This window comes from Papaver somniferum, chromosome 9 (genome assembly GCF_003573695.1).
Source record: "Papaver somniferum cultivar HN1 chromosome 9, ASM357369v1, whole genome shotgun sequence".
Lineage (NCBI taxonomy): Eukaryota > Viridiplantae > Streptophyta > Magnoliopsida > Ranunculales > Papaveraceae > Papaver > Papaver somniferum.
This window is the reverse complement of record NC_039366.1, coordinates 164,279,852-164,286,251: the sequence shown is the minus strand read 5'-3', so window position 1 is coordinate 164,286,251 and position 6,400 is coordinate 164,279,852.

The window sequence follows — 6,400 nt, the reverse complement described above, 5'->3', positions numbered from 1 at the left end:
GTTGAGAATTCGATGAGAGACCGTGTCTCGATACTCACGTCTGATTGCTGAATCAGAGCTTCGTATAATTATGAGTTTACGAATTTAGCCTTTGTCGAAAATCCACCATCTACATTAAGTCCCCTGCTTACTGAGGAAAGCTGTGTTCCTCAGTCAGCATTAAATGGTGATTTTCCGGCCATAAATAATAATACCAGTAATTGAACTTAGTCGTAAGTTGAGACGTTACCGGATTTAAGAGCATGAGAAAACCACGACTTGATGAAGGCTTCAATGTCATGATTGGAGCGTTTTGATGACATAAATTGGTGTTGAACCGCTGGTTTGGACGACGAGTCCGTGGTCGGTTAGGATTCGCGGGTCGGGCCCAATAAGGAAATCCTTAGAAAATTAGGTTTTGGAAATAAAATTGATATAAAAGGGATTAATCCTTTTTTTTCTCACGACCAGCTCTCCATCATTCTCACCTTCACGCCAGCAGGAGAGATTCCGCCGCCGCCGTCGCCGTCGTTGCCGCCGTCCAATTCCGGCCGGCGCCCAGGTACGTTTTTTTTTTTTTGCTGATGTTTATGATCCTCATGAGTTGTTCATTTTGATCATGATGAAGTTATATACATGTGTGTATATTAGTGTGAGTTTTATGAAAAACCCTCGTTTTTGAAAACGTATGTTCGTTCGATCGTTAGTTTTGAAAACTAACTATAATCCCTGATTTAGGAGAGATTTTTTTTTATATGAACCTAGGTCAGTGATAAAACTTAGTTATGAGCTTTCATGTTACCAAGGTTTATCATAAAAGAAGTGAATTTTCATGAAATCGGAATAATCCTTCGTTTTAAAGACAAATAACGATGACACGAAGGAAAATATGTATGATGAACTTGTGTCCAGTGATAAAATTTTGCTTATGAGCTTTCATGTAAATACAAAACTTTATCATATGTATGAGATGTGAGCTTTCACATATTTTTTGAAATAAACCTTCGTTTTAAAGACAAATAACGACGATACGAAGGAAAATAATTTTTTTTTTATATATATGCAGCCGTGACATATATTGTGTAAAATATGATGGTATATTTTATTTCATGATTTGTTTTCATTAGATAAAATCTTGAATTTATGTAGCAAGTTGCATTAATTGCTGTTTTTTTCGAAAAATCAAAACGTGGGTTTTGAGGAACCTTCGAAGATAGACAATATTTATGATGAAATATTTTATTGTTGTAAACTTCATAGGTCAGTTGTGTGAATGTTCACATTATGAAAATTGTGTCCGTGATTTCATGAAAAATCAGTTTCGGAAATTAAATAAAGTTTCGTTCGTTTTTGCAGTTTTCGAAGAGACGAACGATTTTGGGTGTTAACTCTAGCATTACTATCACTATTGTTAGTGGAAGTATAAAAGGTAAGAGTTAAGAGTTACCATTTTTGCTTGTATTTCCTTGATTTATATCTGGACGGCATACTGAAGTAGAATGTAGTGTGAACCTTTTCAGCTACTTAGCAAAGATGTCCAATTCCCAAGCTGACGACGCCTCGAGGGAAGAGATGTGCGTTGATGATGGTATCTCCAGAGATGACATGCATGGATGAAACTTCCGTTGGGGGAGACGAAGACGAAATCCCTGGGATTAAGAATGTCCCGAACATAGATGATGCATTCTTTGAAAAAGATATCCAGGAGCTGAGCAACATTTGAAATCCCCAGTGTATCGTCTTTTGATAAATCCCAGAACTGTTACTCAGAAGAAATTGGTGACTCCTAAGACAGTGATTCGATTTTGTCTTGAACGAGGGGTCTTCGCCTCATCAATCATAGAGTTTAAGCTTTCTCGACGACCTTTGGAGAAATTTGCCGGCTGGGCGAGGCATATGTTGGGTTTTCCTCATGTGAGGACTATGCTCGACCAGGCGCAGGTGACGAGAGCTATTCAAGCTTCTGGAGAGTTGTTCATTTATCATGACGCAAGTGGTATTGTGGCTCTGTTTGCTCGCTGGTGCATTCCCACTCACACTTTCATATGTAGATGGGGAGAGTTTACCATTACCTTGGAAGACGTGGCGGCTCTGATGCATCTCCCGATCACGGGCAATCTTCCTGGGGATCTTTCAGATGAGGAGACCCGTTCTCATGTCTTGACAGCTGCAATGGAGAAAGCGAATAAGGCTGGTAGTAAAGGATGCTATGCTTCCTGGTTGACACACTGGTGGCCCAAAGACGAGGTTTCTGATAAACCCATCGACGGTATGTTACCCATTGCTGCTTTCTTATGTTTATGGTTGTCCAGAGACGTTTTTGAAGACAGTGGAAACTTGTTGAAGCCTTTTGTGATTCCCTTTGCTATTAAGATGGCTCAAGGTGAGCAACTTCCGATAGGTAGTTTATTCTTAGGCTCCTTGTATTACAACCTGGACTCCTTGATTATAGACTCCAGTGTGTCGAACGGCTCTATGAAGATTGAGTGTTATGCCAACACGATGTTTCTTCAAGCTTTGATGTGGGAGCATTTTAAGAATTATGCACCTACTCCACGTAATGTTCTGCAAGGACCGAATACTGATGCGCGCCATACTTTCCCTGAGAAAGATAATGCTAGGATCATGCGTTGGTCCACCAAGCAGCCTCGTTCTAAAATACGTTTTATTGATGTGTTAGATGAAGAATCTGAGTTCAATTTTCGCCCGTGGGTGTCAGTCCCTGATTATGTTTCTCAGCCGATGACTTTCAATACTGGAGAAGGCACGAGTTTGACGTCTGGTGCGCATCTGAGTGATGGCGAAAGATCTTTCATGTTGAGTTGCACTCCTGGTCATTTGCTATCAGTCACGTTTGGAGAGCTTTCAGTGGAGGAGTATAATATTGATAGAGCAGCTCGACAAATGGGTATGGATCAGTGTGTTCCAACCATACGGAGAAGGAAGCCATCAGTTGAGCAACTCAGGACTCATTTGGATCATACTCACGTGGAAGGGAGTAGCTACTGGTTTCCTGGTTCTGATAGATTCGCCTATGTAACCCCAGGTTATGTAGAATTCTGGGACCAGCAACTTGGGCGTTTGCGTGGCTTTGTAAGATTTCCCAGACCTCCATTCAAGGATCTTCCTTCGGCTGAGATGATTTCCAGTCGACCAAGATTGAAGTATCTTTCTGGTGATAAACGAAAGTCGTCTCCAGGATGCTCTCAGGTATTTTCTTCATATAATCTTCACGAAATTATAAGAACTGTATTGATTATATTACTGGATTTCACCACAGGACGGTCGTAATATACGACCTCGAATCGGTGTAGATTTCTCAGAGACTGAGGCGGTTATTCATGGCGGAGAAGGCCATAAAGGTTATAAGTTGTTACCTAATACCGTAAAGTCCCCAGTTGGTGCTTTGGTGAGTTCCCAATATTTCTCACCGTGACTTTCATTGCTATTAGCATTAGAATCATGAAGCCAACGTTGTTAATTTTGTTGCAGAATTTTACTCCATCAAGTCTTGAAGGTCTTCAATTTTCTGCTACTGAACAAGCAATCGCTGATTTGAGTGACGAAGAAACTGTAAGTATTTCTTCACATGTTCAAATGGGTGCTTCATAGATGAAAATATTGATTGTAAAGGACGTGTACAGGAGGATGTCGTCATGGAGATGGAGAATTCTGGAACTCAATCATCCTCTGGGAAGGGAATGGAGGTAATTCCCAAGATTCGGAGCCGGATGGAAGTGATGTTCCTCTTGTCGTTGATGTGGACAATTCCAACCCCTTGGACACTTTGGAGACTCCTCAAGTAAGTATATCCTGTATATTCTTCATAGAAGTATAAAAGTGCTGACTTGTGAATGAATGAATGAGAACCCATGTGAATATATGAAAACTTAGTCGAATTTCGTCGTCAGAAAATTCAGAACCCAGTTTTTATGAAACGCTGTAGAATCTTCGTCCGGAGTCGGATTTTGATGATCTGCATGTGCAAATTCAAGCCCGGAAAATTTCCAAGCTTTTTAAGAAGATTTTTAAGTTTTGAGCACGTTCAGAGCCTGAAAAAGGCGAAATAGTAAACTTCCAGGAGACTTCCAGAACTTTTTCAGATTGCGCATCACTTGATATTTTGGCCACATCTACTCGCTCGTTCATCGGATTGTCATGAAATTTTGACATGTCATAGAGGACATCCATACGAAGAGAATGGAATATGACCCATCCTCGGATTCCTTGTATTGCTCCCAGTTCGTCTCCTAGTACAGGGCAGAGTTCAGTTTCTTCAGACGGACTCATCGTAAAATGTGTTTTCATGACTTTCATGTTATTTGCTCGTGCCTTGAATGTAGTATGATGAACTTGATGATGTTGCCTTGCTGGTATACTGTGTTTCATAATCCTTTGGATTCGTGACTCTAACCTCATGTAATCTTCGTATTAGGTGCTAAATACCGAAGTTGAGGATACTGGAGCCAATGATGATAACCTAACCATTCCGGAGTTATTGATGAAGAGACAACCATCCCTGCATTTCAAGGCCATGAGAAGGTCGCTACTGCTGTTATGGAAACCCAGATGGTTGTTGCCTCAGTGATAGAAGAAACCGAGACAGCAGCGGAGAATACGAAGGAACTGTTGCTTTAGTCGTGGGAGCCACTCCAGTGACCGAGAACCGTATAATAGTGTATGAATATCCAACTGCAGGGGTCGCTTTCGATCCTCCCTTTAACACTTCACTCCCGTATCATGAACTGGTCGGTGGATTCAGCGTTCCCATTGGATATGCACGCTTGTATGAGACGATATGGAAGAAGTTCGGCCATATGATCGTTGACAGGAACCCTGGGCGTGCTTATGCTTTAATCATGCAAGTAGGCGTTATCTTGCGTGTCGTGAGTGATATGCATACGAGACCCAGGAATACCGTGACTCCAGATATACTCTTTGATTGGGAGTTTAACTTGGAGAATTCAGAAAGACTTGGCCTCAACGTGAAATGGCTTCGTAAGCAAATAAACGTTATCAAGGATTCATGTGAGAAGAACATACCCTTTCCAAACGATGCTGTGAAGGAGAAGGAGGACAAGATTCCAAGCTGACCGAGGAGTTGAACAAGGAGAGGGCGGCTTTGCAAATCTTGAAGGATGCTGATGAGCGAAAGCCTTTTCTTGCTGATCTCTTGAACTTCTGAACTTCTGAGAGATGTGAGGTTTATACTTGGGTTTTTGATATTTAGATGGTTTTGGATTGACTGATGGTTGAGGATTTTCTTGTAGATTTGATAGAGATTTTCTTTTACGAAATATGAACTGAATTTTGATAAATTGCTGAATTCAAATACTGATTGCAAGTATTGCAAATGTTTTGGAGGAATTGAAATACAAATGAAAGAAAATCCTAAATGTTAAATCCCAACACCATGAGTGCTTCAAACGCCCAATACCTTAAATGTCCAATAATTTCAGATAAACGCCTTGAGCCAATTTTCGTGAATTACTGGTAGGGTTCTGCCATCTGTGTTGGTCAATTTGTAGTATCCTCCGGCCACGGATTCAGCGACCATGAATGGTCCTTCCCAATTGGAGTTCCTTGTAGAATGAAGACCGCGCTGAACTGCTTTGAGAACCAGGTCCCCTTCATGAAACTTTTTAGGCTTGGTCGATCGTGCCTTGAATATCTTCCGCTGATTCGGAATTCCCTGTTTGATGGAATTCCTCGATTGTGGCCCGTATGGACACTCGCGCGGAAGAGAGTATCCAGCATAGTGTTGATCATGCTTAGCCAAGTCTTCAGCAATAAACCTCTCGATGGAGTGACCAATTTGAAGAAGTTATGAACCCAATCATTGAGTGTAATATTGCTGAGGTGAAGTTACCCACTCGTAGCTTTTGATGACTGCTAAATTATTCATGGGGAGAAGTCCCTGGACCATAGTAGCGTATTTGAACATTGGTAATATTGGAGCAAGAGGAGGAATAAGACTTGCCTGAGCTCGAAACCTTCTGACAAAGGTGTGCGGATTATCTCCAAGTTCCTGCGTAAGTCCCATCAGAGTTTTTACTTCTTCCAGATGCTCAAACGTGGTGCGTCCTCTGCTTCGTCTTCCGACTCGGAATCCTTGTCGATGACAGGATGTGTTGAAGGCATCGTTGTCCTTTCAGCATGAATCCAAGTTCTCCCAAGGACCATGTCGTATCCAGGGTCTTCCCGGATTATGAAAAACTTGGCCTCAGTGCAGATCGATCTTTCCGTAACTTTGAGAGTGATGAAGCCGTATGCGTTTCTGGAGATTCCTTCGTGGTCCCTGATTGCTATGGGAGCGTGGGTGGCTTCCCGTCGAGTAATACCAGCAGCTCTGAGAGTTTTCAAAGGGATGATGTTGACGCGGTACCAACATCGATGAACGCCCTCTTGAACTCATTTCCTT